Genomic DNA, 16,832 nt, shown 5'->3' on the forward strand with positions numbered 1-16,832 from the left:
CCAAACCTTAAGTTGTGCTCATAGCTTCAGCTCAAGTAAGAAAAATGAGGTGGGGGTCACAGGGTGGGGACCAAGTCTTAGATGGAAGAAGGGGAGGGCTTGGGGATGGATGCAGTGGGGATAAGGCGGAAGGGAGCTATGTCTTTAAGTCTGTCCTATGGTTATACATATTTTTTCTTCTATGAATGGGTTTTGCTGTAAATTATAGCTTTGCCCGTGGTCCCTTGGGTCAAAAGAAATAGTCTCTGAACAGAAAACAGCTCTGATTGGTGACTTTCCTTCTTCCCTCCCCAACCCCCTTCCTAATTGAAACCAAATGTGTAATATCTTGGATGCTGGGATCCCTGGCGCTTTCCCAGGAATCCTCAGAATGTGAGGTTTCTCTCAAAGGCATCTTGCATCAGCCTGTGGATGTATGCCTACCACCGGGCTCCTCCACCGGCAAAGTGGAAAAAGAAGCGTTTCACAACAGATTCTTCTTTTTGGGTTGGGGGAACGCAGTGGATTATAGCTCTGTTTTTCTTCTTTCCAAAACTGTGCACTCCTGGATGAACGTAAGTTGTGTGTTTTGGGGTTTTTTTTCCCTTCATTGTTTTTTTTTTTTTTTTTTTTTCTTTCTTTTCCGAAAACGAAAGCTCTAAATATCCTTCTCCTGGTGTCTCAGGAAAAGTTTTAAAAAGGAGGCAGAAGGGGGTTTCAAGTCAGGCGAGGAAGGGAAGGGAATGGGGCACCCTAGGCACGAGAAATCCAAGATTTCACGTTTTGGGGGGGCTGGATTTATGTTATGGAGAGAAGAGTAGAGCACTGCTAACCAAAGAAGACTGAAGCATAATAAACGAATCCATCGCAGCTGCAAGATACAATAAACAACGTTCGCAGGGTTGAAACTGTTGGCAGGCAAGACAGGCCGATCGCAGAGCTGGTTTCTGGGATGGAGGAACCCGAGCCGGGAGCTAGGTTTTCGGCATTTAGTAGCGGCGTTCGAGGGTCCTGAGTTTGGGAGAGGACAACTTTTTGTATTTTTCAGGGGAGTCGCTGACTTAACTGTGAGGAGGACAACTTTAGGTGACGGGTGACTGCACCTTGAGGTTTGGGGTGGTTGGGCCGGGGGTCTGGGTGGATGGGGCATTTTTCAGTTGGTGATGAACCTCATCTTCCCCATTTCTCTGGCCTGGGTGCCTTTCCCTTTGTTACCGAATGACTTGGGACTGTTTGCAGTTGGGACCTCTGAGTCCTGGCTGAGGTTCAAGAGTCCCATCCAAGGGGAAAGAGAATTTTTCCAAGCGGCTGAAACTCTCAGGCCAGCCATTTGAGGCGGGAGTTCGCAGTGTTCAAGCCAGGAGGCGTTCAGCACCATTTTGCTGACTGCTTGCCTTCTGCCTCCTTTTCCCTGGAGGAACGACAGAGCCAGGGTCTGTAAAGAGCCTTAGAGATCTCTTCTGACCCCCTCATTTCACAGGCGGTGGAAGTGACAGAAGGGGGATTGACACATTCAGGGTCAACACAGCACGTTAGTAGCGAAGTTGCAGATGAAATCCAAGTTCTCTTTACTGCTAATCAGTGCTCTTTCCATTCCATACCTCTACGTGCATGTTCATTTCTCTCGAGACTGAGGTGATAGAGGCAGTTTAATTAACAAGTCACCGCAAGGACATCAGTTATCAGCAAGAGAGGATGCTAATGGTGGTTCATCAGCAGGTGGTATCTGTGGTCATATTTGGTTGTGTGTAAAATTAAAAAAGCTAAGTGCTTGCTCTGCACCAGGCTCCATGCTCAGAGCTCTACATACATAATTTGATTGAATCTTCACAGTTCCCGAGGCATTATTCCTAGTTTATGAATAAGGGCATTAAAGCTTAGAGAAGAAGAATGATTTGCTTAAGGAAGTACAGCTAGTAGGGTTGAGACTCATGCATGTCTGACTCCAAACTCTGTGCTCTGAATCACTCTGCAATAACACTGCCCTCCCCCACTCCACACACACGTTTGACTACTTTCCGAGTCAAGTTCCACGTTTCCCTCGGTGACTGGTGACTAGGAGGTGAAGGTGTCGGGCTAGGGGAGCAGTGCAGATCCTCTCTCGAAGGCCGCTTCTGCACTTGGATGGGTATTTATCTGGGTACCGGAAAGGGGCTGCGGGTGGGCAGCTCTCTGCATTATTTCTGGGTGTTTGGTATATACTTACCTTTGTTCTGCAAAGAGCCTGGGATTTAGATTCCGAAGACCCAAGTTCAAGTTCTGGCTCAACCTTTTATTATTTGGCAAAGTTGCTTTACCTTCCTGCACCTAGGCCTCTGTACTTATTACACGGTAAAAATAGCGATACTTTTCAGTATTATTGTTGTTGTTGTTGTTTTTAAGAATTTTATTTATTTATTGGCTGCGTTGGGTCTTCGTTGCTGCGCACGGGCTTTCTCTAGTTGCGGCGAGCAGGGGCTACTCTTTGTTGCAGTGCGTGGGCTTCTCGTTGCGGTGGCTTCTCGTGTTGCGGAGCACGGGCTCTAGGCGCACGGGCTTCAGTAGTTGCGGCACGTGGGCTCAGTAGTTGTGGCTCGTGGGTTCTAGAGCGCAGGCTCAGCAGTTGTGGCGCATGGGTTTTGTTGCTCCGCGGCCTGTGGGATCTTCCCGGACCAGGGCTCGAACCCGTGTCCCCTGCAGTGGCAGGTGGATTCTAAACCACTGCGCCACCAGGGAAGTCCCCAGTATTATTGTTTTAAGAGACATTGGACGTGAACGCGTTCTGAAGGCTGTGAAGGCCTTCCCCATACCAGTTCTTGTGACAGTGACTCCTGAACACTGGAACAAAATGCGAGGCAGCGTCTGCCATGCTGGGTCCAGCAGGTGGTGCTGATGCCGGCGGGCGGGTGGCTGTATTGGGCTGTGTGTGAAACCCTGGAATGGGTGGCCTTGGTCTTAGTGCCCGTCTCTTTTGAGTGGAAGCAGTCCCTCCTCACGGGGAACAGTCCCAGGTTTTCTATCTGAAACTTTCCTCTGGTGCCTGGCTTGGCCATGCTACCTCACCCAGTGAGCTCAGTGGAAGCTGAAGGACACCATGGTGTTCAAGCTTCCCTTGCCTGGGTCTGTGCCGTCTCTGAACGAGAAAGGTTTAGTTAGGATCAGTCCACAAGTCTCTCCTCAAAGGAGATGGCTTTCGAGGAGCTTCATATCTAGTTGAAGGTAGATCCTTGACCCTGGACCTTCCTCATGTTCCCTCCTCTGTGCCTGTCATCAGAAGGAATGCAGCTGCTCCTGGGGGTGGGGTTGGAGGCCCAGCAGGCGGTGGGGAGGCCCCTGCCTCTGCTTCTGCTTAAGATCTGTTTGCTTTATAAACACTAAAGGTAAGGGAAGTGGGGAAGGCGTTTCCAGATTCTTTTACTTAGAATCCACGAGTTGTGACTCCAACAGTATCCATGTCTGTGACATATGCAAAAAATATATATCGGTCTCTTCCCCTGGTTCCTGGCACAGAGCTCCTGAAACCCTTGTAGTTTCCTGAGTGATAAGAGCACTAGGAGCATCTTTTGTTCTAATATTTGGTCTCTGACTCCCGTTCCTGACATAGAGCTCTTAAGTCCCTCGGAATTTCCTGGGTGAGAGGAGTGTCCTTTGTTCTAATGAGGTGATTTTGGGTGGGCTTCTGAATGAGGGCTTCGTCCCCAGAAAGACCAAGCCATGGTTAGAAGCTAGGGATTTTCAGCCCCACCTCCTCCTTCCAGGAAGGGAGGCAGGGCTGGAGACTGAGCTGATGATTAATCATGCCTACATGATGGAAATCCCCAAAGTATCAAGTCTGGGGAGCTTCTGGGTTGGTGAACACATCCATGTGTTGGGAAACTGGTGCACCTCAACTCCACAGGGACAGAAGATCTTATGCTGGGGACCCTTCCAGACTTTGCTCTATATACTTCTTTGTCTGGCTGTTTATCTGTATTCTTTATTATATAATAAACTAGTACACATAAGTGTTTCCCTGAGTTTTGTGAGCTGGTCTAGCAAGGGATTGAATCCAATGCTGGGAGTAGGGGAGGGGTCATGAGAACCTCTGATTTGTAGCCAAGTTGGAAAGAAGTTGTGGGTAACTTGGGGACCTACTACTCGTAATTGGTGTCTGCGCTGGGGTGACGGTCTTGTGGGTCCGAGCCCTTAACCTGTGGGGTCTGCACTAGCTCCAGGCAGTGAGTGTGTTAGTAGGGGAAAAAAGTGAGTTTTTCCTAGACGATGTCCAAGCACAGAGTGGGAGTGTCATCCAAAGGAGTCTCATCACCTCCTCACTGTCCCCTAGCCTCTCTGTTAACTCACTGTTTTCTTCCCTTCTTGTATAGTCACGTCCCAGACTTTGTCATATGAATTATCTATCACATGCAACAAATCTAGTTCAGACCTTTCCATATGATTACATTTTTAATAGACACACTAAAAAATTAGAGGTTCCCCCCCTTATATTAATGTCACGCCATTTTAAATTAGCATGAACTCTCAGGCACTTCTTCCCAAGTTCCTTTGTAAGGCCCACTTTCAGGCACTTTACATCACCCTCACCTCAAACACACGACCCAAACACACATCTCACGGGCATTCAGAAAGCTACCGCCCCTCTGAAAACGGACCTCCACAGACCTGCTGATGTCATGTGCCAGCTGACATAAATGGTGACCTGCCCTCAACTCAGACACGCTGGATTCTTTATGCCCCTTGACCTGTTTGAAGCCACGCAAGGTATGAATTGACCCTCTCCTAACACTGACTACTCAGTCCAGATATGTGTCCTATATCCCCAGGCCTCCCAGAGCTTCTCTGAAGTCAGCAACCATCCACAATGAGGGCTGCTCACCACTACGTTAGGAACCTCGGGTAGACCTTAAGGATCAATTAAATAAGAGTATCTGAGGGTAGGGGTTGAAGTGAATACACTTCGGTATTTTGAAGTGTTCCCCACGTGATTCCAAGCTGAACCTCTGCTGATAAATCTCCAAGTTCGTTGCCTCAGCCATTCCTCAGTGGGGAGTAAGGGCGCCCTTTATAGGACAACCCCACCCCTGTTGTCCTGTAAAGAATTTAAGGGTCAGTGCCTCCCTCCCCTAGCTGGCTTCCTTGAGCTTGGTCAAGACCACCTCATGGTGTCCACAACCTGCCTTTTCCCCTTAAGTGGACACTTGCCCAGGCCTCAGACTCTTTCTGATGTGAAGTCAGACAGACCTGATTTGCACTCCCAGCTGTATACTCACTGGCTGTGTGACCTCGGGCAAGCCGCTTCGACTCTCTCAGTTTCCTACTCTGTAAAATAAGGATCGTAATTCCCATCTAACAGGTATTACAGATACCTCTTGTGAGTACATAGCATACTGTTTGGCATGTAGTTAATAAATGAAGTTGATGATGATTGCTTCTATTATTAATTTGGCACAGATGCTTTGGCTTGTTCAGCCACATAACACCAGCCCAGCTATTTTTCCATATCCTTAGTCCAAAAACATTTTTCCAGGCAGCAATGTTCACCCACCAAAATCCCCTTCTACAAATAATGCTCCTCAAAGTACTTTTGCAGTGGAAAGGATATGGGTTTAAATTCTGGCTTTGCCACCACTTACTAGCCGTGTAACCTTGGACGAGATCTTGAACCTCTCCAAGTCTCATTTTTCTTATCTCATAGGTTTGGTATATGAAATAGGTGCCGTTAGATATACAAAGAGGCCAACATAGAGCCTCATACGTAGTAGATGCTCTGAGTAGGTGAATGCTCACTCGGTGTCACTTCTCTTACTTTTGCTGGTGGAATCTTCAATGCTTTGTGGTTTAAAAGCCTATCATGTGTGAACCATCGAGATTGTTATCTTGGATTGATCCCTTTCATTTGAACACTTTGCTTTGATCATGGATGCGATCTATTGGAAATTTGCCCTCTTTGATTTGAAAAGACAGCTGTCAGTTCATCTCCTTGCCTCCACTCCCTCATCCATTCCCACCTCACTTTTACCCAACCTTTCTCTTAATGCTCAAAACACACTTGTGCATAATGCTATCTTTACAGGGGAACTAAACCCAAGAGTAGATTACTTGGCTAGGGGTCTGTACAACACCAGAAGAAAAAAAGGAGTTGGCAGTTTGGGGCAGGTAGGGAAGAAGGGATACTATATATTATATATTAGACAAGATAATCCTATTACAGTGGAAAGATTTAGAGGGCAGTATAAAACAGTACGGGTCACAATTGCTACTGCTGTTGTAACTAAATGCGAAATGCATTCAGGAAAGGGACAGATGAGTTAACAAAAGAGAAGTACAGGTTTTGTGCTTCTGTAGAAGTCATCCAGCAACTAGCTCGTCCCACCAAGGCCTCCAAGTTGGAGGGACCACTGGGGGAAAATTGGCCTTGACTTATGTTCACCATTTTTTTCCTCTCCTACTCCTAATGCCCAAGTCTCTGCCCCTTTTCCCCATCTGGCTACATTTCTCAGTAGTTTCTAACCAGTTTCTCCCCCTGACTGTTCTGGAATCCCTAGGCAATTCAATTTTATTTTACTTGGCTTAATTCTATTTAGCAAGGATTTATTGACTGCTTCCTAGTGTAAGGTACTCTGCTTAACATTTTCTAATAACAATAGCTTAATAAAGGAACTGAGATGTCCAGATGACTGCCCGGGGATATTCATCTAAACACCAATCACCTAATGGCTAAAGTGATGGTCTCTCTAAACTTTCTCCATCTCTTTAAATTTTATTTGCATGCATTTGAACCTGTTATGATTGAGCCTATGTTATTCAGATATGATTTGGCTGAAAATAATTCTCTTCTTGTTTTGATTTTCTTTCTTATTTTTGCTTTCTGTCCTTCCTGTTGTGCATGGAACTATTTGATGTTCCCAAGTTCTGTAATTCTCCAAGCAACGGAGATCCCAGCATTTGGCAAGTTGTATACTTATTAAATGGAATCTCACTTTGGTCTCTAAGCACCAAGAAAGGTTAGGTTTGAGCCAGCCCAAGTACCACTGAGGCCTGGAAGAGCAGTGAAAAGGCAGAAGGGTTCTAAATGGTGTTTAGACTTACTTTGAAACTCCTGGGTTCAGCTAGGCTTCTCCAGGAGATTGGCATTATCTATAATGGATTCACTCATTCAACTGTCTTGTGGCTTGTGTTTTGTGCCTAGCGAGACCCCAAAGAAATGTTTGAGGAGTCCCTTGTACCTACTGGTCAGAGGTTAATGCTGTGTACTACGTGGTGTGGGTGTAACTGGGAGGGCTTATAAGAATAGAAACTTGTGTGCAAAAGGTAGTGAGGAGAATACGCAGTAAGTTTTGGTCCCAGCACCATCATTTTCTAGATTTTTTACCTCAAAGAAGTCTTTTACCTTCAGTGGTCCTCAATTTCCTCATCTGTTTCCCTCATGTACTTTTATATCCTTCTTTTATGTTCAGAAAAGGTAACATGTCAGAAACTTTGTAAAGGGGACAGCACTGTGCCTATGAAGATGGTAGGTGGGGATGCCTTTTGAATGCATTTCATAGGTAGCTAGTCCAGCAAAATTTACTGTGCGCAAGGTTGCCTTGGAAGTGCTCATGGGAGCTATACCAACAACATGCCTTGCAGGGCTGTAACTTCCCAGAAGCATATAAAACTTAGATGAGTGGTGAAGGTTACAAAGGTTGCTGGGGCTTGTCCTTTAGGATGTACTCTCTTGAGATTCGGGGGAACAAGTTGATCTAGAGAAGAGAGTAGTGGGAGTTAAATTCACTCAAGAGTAGCTAATCGTGCCTCAGACGGATGTAGGTCTAATTCTAGAATCTGTACACTATATAGATTTTTTAAATTGAGATAACAATGTTAAAATAATATCAAAGGGAATTAAAAATAAATCCTAATCCCCCCCAAAATCCCAGCAAGTTATTTTGTGAATACTGACAAACTGATTCTAAAGTTTATATGGAGAGGCAAAAGATCCAGAATAGCCAACACAATATTGGAGGAGAAGAACAAAGTCAGAGGACAGAAATTACTTGATTTTAAGACTACTATAAAGTTACAGTAATTAAGACAGTGTGGTATTGCTGAAAGAATAGATAAATAGATCAACAGAACAGAATAGAGAGCCCAGAAATAGATCTACGTAAATATAGTCAACTGATCTCTGTCAAAGAAGCAAAGGCAATACAATGGAGCAAAGATAGTCTTTTCACCAAATGGTGCTGGAATAACTGGACATCCACATGCAAAAAAACCAACTCTAGACTCAGACCTTACATCCTTCACAAGAATGAACTCAAAATAGATCATGGGCCTAAATGTAAAATGCAAAATCAGGAAACTCCTAGAAGATAACATAGGAGAAAGCCTAGGTGGCCTTGGGTATGGTGATGACTTTTCGACACCAAACGCACAATCCTTGAAGGAAAAAATTGATAAAGTGGACTACATTAAAATTAAAAAATTTTGCTCTGTGAAAACTAGTATCAAGACAATGAGACTACAAGCCATAGACTGGGAGAAAATATTTGCAAAAGACACATCTGATAGAGGACTGTCACCCAAAATATATAAAGAACTCTTAAAATTCAACAGTAAGAAAATGAACAACTTGATTAAAAACTGGGCAAAAGATCTGAACAGACAGCTCACCAAAGAAGATATACAGATGGCAGGTAAACATGAAACAATGTTCAACATTATATGTCATTTGGGAATTTCAAATTAAAACAACAATGAATTACTACTACCTACCTGTTAGAATGGTCAAAATCCAGAACACTGACTACACCAAATGCTGGTGCTGATATAGAGCAATAATAACTCTCATTCATTGCTGGTGGAAATGCAAAATTGTACAGCCACTTTGAAAGATATAGTTTGGCAGTTTTTTTATAGAACTCAACATATTCTTATGCATGATCAAGAAATCGTGCTTCTTGGTATTTACCCAAACAAATTGACAACTTATGTTCACACAGAAACCTACATACAGATGTTTATAGCAGTTTTGCTCATAACTTCAAGACCTGGAAGCAACGAAGATGTCCTTCAGTAGGTGAATGGATAAATAAACTGTGGTACATCCAGACAATGGAGTATTATTTAGCACTAAAAAGAAATTAGCTATCAAGTCATGAAAAGACAAGAAGGAACCTTAAATGCATATTGCTAAGTGAAAGAGGCCAATCTGTAAAGGCTACATACTATATGATTTCAACTATATGACATTCTGGAAAAGGCAAAACTATGGAGACAGTAAAAAGATTAGTGGTTGCAAAAGGTTACAGGGGAGGCGGGGATGAATAGGCAGAGCACAGCGGGTTTTTAGGGCAATGAAACTATTCTGTTGGTGGTGGATACCTGTCATACAATTTTCCAAATCCATAGAAAGTATAATACCAAGAGTGAACCCTCATGTAAACTATCGACGTTGGGTGATAATAATGTGTCAGTGTAAGTTCATCAATTGTAACACATGTACCACTGTGGTGAGGGATGTTGATATTGGGGGAGGTTGTGAGTGTACGTGTGGAGATATATGTGAACTCTCTACTTTCTGCTCAATTTTTCTGTGAACTGAAAACTGCTCTAAAAAATGTCCCAAATCCCAAATTCCCAAAACTCTGATTTTATCCTGGCTACTTCTTTCTTATTTGATGTCAGACCTTGTAATATAGTTATATAATAGAGTCATAATTATTAATTTTGTTTTTCAGTTAAGTATTGCCAGTTTATCCTAAACTTTAATAATATTATTTTATTTAATAAATCTAATGGAAGCAGAAACTTAAAGTTATCGAGAAAGACTAATTCAACAGGTTAATAGCAGATATTTGGGAAATCTCTTTGTCACATCGTTCAAATTAGAATAACTTATCACTTGAAAGAATATTCATTGAAATTGTTTTAACTAATGTAACATACAAACATTCTCACTTAAAATCATGGTATGGTGGAAAGAGTGATGGGCCAGGAGTTAACAGAGTGAGATTTAAATTTTAACTTTGCCACCTACTAGCAGTTGAACTTTGTGCAACTATATTTTTTAACCTAATTGCACTTCAATTTTCTCATCTGTAAAGGGCAATATAAAATTTCTACATTTTCCAGTTCAATTATGCTAATCACTGCCTATACCAGCACCCATACCCCCATATTCACTTTCATAGTTAAGTGTTGAATCATTCGTCTCCACTTCAGTTTTCACTACCCCCCCCACCCCCCGCACCGCCCTGCCCATACTGTAAGGATCCTCCTCTCTCCTCTCATGTTAGCCAAATACCACCGTTCCTTAAAGGTTAGCTTAAGTTTCCAATCCTCTGGCCAACTCAGATCTTACTTCTTGGAATCCCTAGTTCTTTTGGTCAGTATCACCTAGTCTAGTAAAGGTCATGTCTTAGGTGATCTCTATAACTCATCTTAGAACATAACCCATAAATATTTACTGAGTTCTCAAGATATAGTATGTTAAAGACTTATTACATGCCTCGCATAGTGCTTACTTGTTGCCGGAAAATTTCTTAGAGGGAAGTAATTGAAGCCTCACATACTATCCTTTTTGTGGATTTAATGGGGCTCAAAAATTTTCTATTACTTGGTTATTCTGTAAGATTGGAATCTCAAGAGAGCCAGGTCGTGGAGAAATGGTGTAAGCCCTAAGCTTGCTCTCAGAAGCACTGGGTTCAGATCGTGCTATTTTTAGTTGTGAAAATTGAAGGCAGTAATGTCTTCATGAGTACAAATGTGGAGGAACAGATAAGCTCACATACGAATACTTGGTGTGTCCTGGGTATAAAATGCACACAGGGCTATTTTTCTTTAAGCAATAAATAGAAAATGGTTATTCCCAGAGGGTGATGATTGTCATTCTAGGTTTCAGGATACAGCTGCAGATTTGGTTTTTCCTGGTTTGACCATGGGGCAGAGCTGGTGTTTTTCTCCTCATCATGCTTCTTTCCTCATAGGTGTGTCCAGACCTCTGATAATAGAAGTGCTTACCTTTCACTCTTCCCTCTCACACTGAGTGGTCACTCTTCCCTGAGACCACCTGCATTAAAAAAAATTCTCATTTGATCATTTAGTGTCATGTAAAGAGTAAATTAACTGCTACTTAATATCATGTTTGGAGGTGAAGATTTTTCTAAGCCTTTTGTTCAGTCATTCATTAGCAAAGGGGGGTCAAGCTTCGATGTCAAGCTAGGATGTAAATTCTAGACTTATGTGGATCCCTCGAGGGAGTGTGAAAAGTTACTTTCCAATCCTTTTGCTGTATTTTTGGTGACGGACTTGGCCTTTGCAGGGTAAAAGTTGATTGCAGCTCTTCCCATGATCTCTCCTTCACAACTGTGATGTTTACTCACATCTTTCATTTTCATGACTTAGGGTGCTAACTTCTTGCCCTCTCCTAGACCCACAGGCACCCCACACCCTCTATAAGAAGGGGGCTGTGCTGTGCCTTTTGCTCAGCTGTAGGAAGTTCCACTTCTAGGCTCCCGGCTGCTCCTCACTTTCATTTTCCAACTGATCAAGTATTGCCAACATTTACAAAACATATTCTGTCAAAGACCTCAGGCTGTCTAATGTTATCCAGTATACATATGTAAACTTCAGTGACTCTGCATTTCCTGATGATCCTACAATAATTACCTTCTTGCCTTGGGCATAAGTAAGCTGGGAGAAAAAAAAAAAGGAGCATTGCTTTAAATAGGGCAGAAGTTCTAATTTCCAGCCCTAATTTACTAAGTAGTACGGATATTGAAATGAATTTCCCATTTTTTAGATCTAAGTCCTTATTTGAGTTGGGTAGGTTAGGGCAAAGAGAAGTCTGGTGAAGAAGTTCTTGGGCAGTTAAATAGGAAGAAAAGAGTGTGACATAAAACATGGCTGCATATTTGTTATCAGCAGACTGGATGCAACAAATGAGCCTTGGTTTCAAGTGAAATGATGCAGGTAAGGACCCTGAATTCACTTACAATGTTGCTTTACACGAAGGTGTTTAAGGCACTAGCAGGGACACCTCCAATTTCTTTTGGAAATAAATTGAAATTGGGTGTTCCAAAAAAGTTATTGAAACAGTCATAATGAAAAAAAATAGGAACTTTACTGAATGTTCTTATAGTTAATGCTACACTTAGCATTCTTTTTTTTTATAACAAAGTACTTGGTGAGGTGGAATGGGGAGGTTGCTATAATATTTTCAGTGCTTGGAGCCTCTAAAGGTCTGAATCCAGCCCTTTGTAGGAACAGAAGCTATTGTCATCCACAACTTGTTCCTAGATGTACTCAGTCACCATTCCTCAGAGCTACTGGGAAAAGTACTATGATGCTCTTCAAAAATACGTTCAAGTCCATCCTTACCATGAGGATGTTATTATGGTTACCACTGCACGAGTCAGTAATGGGTATTGGGGAAAAATATCCACCCCACTGATCGTGGGGTGTTAAAATACTTTCTCGTGAATATAGGAAGGTTAGGTGAGAGTGGTGACAAAGCATTGGGATATTTAGACCCATGTCATTTCCTTTCATCACAGCTCAATAATCTACCCCCCATCACTAACCACACTTCTTAAGGCCAAGTAAATGGCTTCACGTGTAAGGTAAATGGTGTTCCACATTCAAAGTACTATCATCTTCCCCACCCGTCCCCCCAACATAGTAGCTTTGCTGCTGCTGATGTAGGGTCCACTGGGAAGATAGATAGCTGCTGAGGCTGTAGGAAACTGACATCTTGTAGCGATGGTTTTAGTCATGGGTTTCTAAATGAGCAGGTTCTCTACTGCTTCCCTTGGTGAAAAGGCAGGACAGGCTTTTTCAAGAGAGACAGAATAGACTCAGCGCTCTAAAAAACTTCCCTTAGGATTATCTAATTTGGTATTACTCAAACCTGAACAATATATGGACCAATTTTATAGGGAAAATTTTTTCAGCTCCTTAGGATGATGGATTGTTTGGACACTATTAAAACGTGTACAAACATAAAGCTAGGTATATACTTCAATGAGGTTCCTGGACCCAATTTCCACGTGTGTGTTGTGTGCGTGTGTGTGTGGGGGGGGGGTGTTCCCACACAACACCGAACAGTTCTCTGGACACCACCTGGGTGTCCTACAATTCAAATGAATTCTGACACTACCCAGAGATAGCATCAGATTCCACAGGTTAAGGGTTCAGTCCCACAAGACTGCCCCGACACCCTTACTACACCTCACTTCAGAGGCCATTTGCAGACTCAGGCTGATACCTGTGCTTCGGATCGACCGGCTACAAATCAGAGGCTCCCAAGACCCCCTCCTTGGGTTCGATTAATTTGCTAGAGTGGCTCACAGAACTCAGAGAAACATTTTATTTGCTAGATGACAGGTTTATCATAAAAGGGTTTAACTTAGGGACAGCCAGATGATGAGATGCATAGGGCAAGGTATGGGGAAAGGGAGAGGAGCTTTTATGCCTTCACTAACTAGGCACCATTCTCCCCAAATCTCTGTGTATTCTTCAACTTGGAATCTCTCTGAACCCTGTCCTTTTGAGTTTTTATGGAGGCCTCATTACACAGGCATGACTGATTAAATCATTGGCCCTTGGCGATTGATTCAACCTCCAGCCCCTCTTCTCCCCGGAGCTCAGTGGAGTGGGACTGAAAGTTCCAACCCTCTAATCACAAGGTTGGTTTCCCTGGCAACCAGCTCCCACCCTTAGGTGGGGTCCTCGAATCACCTCATTAACCTAACAAAAGGCCTTTATGGCTCTTGTCACTTAGGAAATCCCAAGGGTTTTGGGAGCTCTGTGAGCCTGCATCTGTGGATGAAGGCCAAATATATATGAGAAATATATTTTGGTCCTCTGAATGACCAGATATATATTTCTTTTTTTTTAATTTTTTTAACATCTTTATTGGAGTAGAATTGCTTTACAATGGTGTGTTAGTTTCCGCTTTATAACAAAGTGAATCAGTTACACTATATATTTCTTATAAATCACAATATCACAACATCTCTTATGCTTTAGTTCTTCTGCAACTATAAAGCCAAAGCAGATTTATAAGTGAAATCAAATGTAGTTATAAACTCAACAAAATAACGGAACATTATTTTAATGCGTGAGATGATTTGGTTTGTTGAAACTAACCACTAGTGTGGAGGTTAAAGATAGAGTGGACACATGTGGCCCCAGGGCCTGGTCTATATTTAATTTGGGTCTGTTGTTTAAGTAATTAATACTCATGCAGAAAATGCCTATTGGAGTGAGTTAAACAGATAGTTATTAATAGCCTCAAGGGTTTATGCGTTGCGGGGGTGGGAATCAGACCTCATACTTACATAACCAAAGCTCTGCTGGTAGGCAACAGTCAAATGTTAGTTTTAATTTGGAATCATTAGATAATTTGTTAAATTGTCTATTCACTTGAAGATAAGGTTAGCATGGGGGTGATAATGAAGTGGCTACAAAATGGGTATCTGATTTAATTACTAATAGAATTAGTGACAGAACCACTGTGCTTTGTGTGTTTATGCCTTATAGGTTTCTGCCTATAAACTGATGGGCTTCGGTATATAGAGTCAGAGTCTGCATTAAACAGCTGCTTGCTGCATGAACACGGCACTGACCACAATGGCTGAGCGGATTAAACTGCCCCATACCACCTGATGACTCAACTCTCCCACGGCCGTTTCCTCTGTTTCTAGCTTTGACTTGCTCTGGCTTTCATTTGGCATTTGGACAATTGTAAACACAAAGAAAAGGCAGGCCCTGAAATCACATGGCAGTGCTTGGTTACCATTAGTATGAAAAGTTCCAAATTATAGAATCAAAGGTATAAACTTTTAAAAATTCTAGAAATGTTGAGGACTGAAAGAATACATTTACACTTGGAGATACTCTGTTTTAAAACTAAATTTAAGCTACTTTTTTTTTCAGGAAAACCTTTCTGATCTGCCCTTGTTTCTCTAAATTTCATTAATAATCAAAAATGTCTAGGGAATTCCCTGGTGGTTCAGTGGTTAGGACTCAGAGCTTTCACTGCTGGGGCCTGGGTTCAATCCCTGGTCAAGGGAACTAAGATCCTGCAAGCCAAAAAAAAAAAAAAAAAAACCGAATAAAACGTCCGTTTGTAAATTTATATATATAAAAAAAACTATCATGACAACGTAGTGATGAGTGCTTATTGTGTACCAAGATTTATGTTAAGCACTTGATATACTTGATATCATTGAAACCTTATAATAATTGTGTGAAGAGGGTATTTTTCTTATGTTATATAGGAGAACACATGACACTAAGAGAGGATCACTCGCATAGCGAATAAGTAGCAGAATAAGAATTTGAACCTAGGTCTTTCTCACTGCAACACCTAACTCTTTACCACTACTTCGTTACTCTCCTTGAGCCTGTGTCATACCTTGTGGATATCTCTTTTTTTGCAAGTAGACGCCGCTGTTTTATAATCTTCTCCTTATATGCCTGTCCTTCCATGGAACCAGTGAGTCTCAAACTTCAGTATACATCAGAATCACCTGGAGTTCTTTTTAAAAATGCAGATCCCAGGCTCCACCTCAGACTTGGTTAAATTAGAAATTTTCTGTGCACCAGAGAGCCTGTGTTTTTTTTAACAACCTCCCTTGGGTGATTCTGTTGCAGGTGTTCCTCTGCCTGCATTTAGGGTAAAACTGCATTTGACTGTGGGTGCCTCAAGGACCATGATTGTTTTTTATCCACCCTTGTAGCTCAAGGATTCACTCAGTAAATGTTTGTCAAATAGTTCAGAGAATGAATGAAGGAAGGAACAATTGTCAGTAGAGGATATGTTCTTGGAAAGAACATTCTTTTTGCTAGACCCGTGGAAAATTTAGAGATGCATGTTTAAATATCACTTAATGTACGCAGTCTAGGCTCTCTCTTCTGGAGGCCAAGCATTGCAAGGAGCCTATGAGAAGGGGGCAGAAAGCACAGCTCTGTCTGTAGAAAAAGAATGGAAACTCGCCAGCTGCCCCGGGATGCGGTAGAATCAATCTTCTTCCCCTTTCCTAAAACTAAGATCAATTGAACTAAAAAGGTATAAATGCCTTTGAGGCCCAGAAGGGGGTTAGTTTTCCTAGTGTTTTGTAGGCATGAAATTTTCTGCTTAACTCTTGATTCTGAGGTCAATAAAGGATTCATTCCTTTATGCAGCAAAAGGTTTGTTTTGGTTTTTGAGCATTCACTATGTGCCTTGACTGTCATAAGGCACAGTCTTTTCCTGAGTTTGTTATCGGTTAGAAAATTCAGGAAATGGTCAAGGAAACGTGGGGCTAGTTGCTCAGTGTCTGCAAGCACAAGAGTGCAGGGAAGGGGTCGTATTGTCAGGGGACTTGAGCTGGACGCTGGAAGTGGAGTAAGAATTGGATGGAATTAGATAGGCAGGAAGCAAAGGGCAGGAAGAACAGAGGCTTGGTAGTCAGACTGCTTATGACCGGCCAGCTCTGAACAGTGAGGATGTGAGCCTGGGGTGGTGGAAATTTGCACTGGAGAGCGTGGAGAAATAGCCTTGTATAGATGTGTTTTATTACATTAAGGAGCGCTGTGGATGTCGTGGAGTTGTGAACATTTTCCTTGATCTTAAAGCAGGTGCAATGTTGTTTTAAGAAGATTAATGTGACTGCAGCGTGTCAGGGAAATTGCAGGGGAGCAGGACTTAAGTCAGGGAGACCCATCCAAAGGCTGCTGTCAGTCCTCCAGAGGTGAAGTGACAGGGTTTCGACCAGGGTGGTGGAAGGAGCAAGGACAAGCTAGAGCCGCTGTGGATGTAACTTGAAGGACACGGATGAGAGAGTATTGCTGCTAATGGTGGGGCAGAGGCAGGGTGAAACTCGCACGCTAGCTGATGTGGAGTGTTT

At 42.6% G+C, this 16,832-nt stretch overlaps 1 protein-coding gene across 2 annotated transcripts in view; it reads left to right on the top strand.

The window, feature by feature from the left end:
- Positions 1 to 383: 383 nt before the first annotated feature.
- DDR2 (discoidin domain receptor tyrosine kinase 2) overlaps positions 384 to 16,832 on the top strand; it is a 159,571-nt gene continuing 143,122 nt past the window's right edge. Inside the window, exons 1-2 of one of the 2 annotated variants that reach the window (XM_068541174.1) lie at positions 388 to 554; positions 14,482 to 14,773. The gene's annotated coding sequence lies outside the window, so the exon portion shown is untranslated. Of the gene's footprint in view, positions 555 to 14,481; positions 14,774 to 16,832 lie in introns of both variants that reach the window. The other variant, XM_068541173.1, reaches the window with a different exon arrangement.

This window comes from Eschrichtius robustus, chromosome 3 (assembly GCF_028021215.1).
Source record: "Eschrichtius robustus isolate mEscRob2 chromosome 3, mEscRob2.pri, whole genome shotgun sequence".
Classification (NCBI taxonomy): Eukaryota; Metazoa; Chordata; class Mammalia; order Artiodactyla; family Eschrichtiidae; genus Eschrichtius; species Eschrichtius robustus.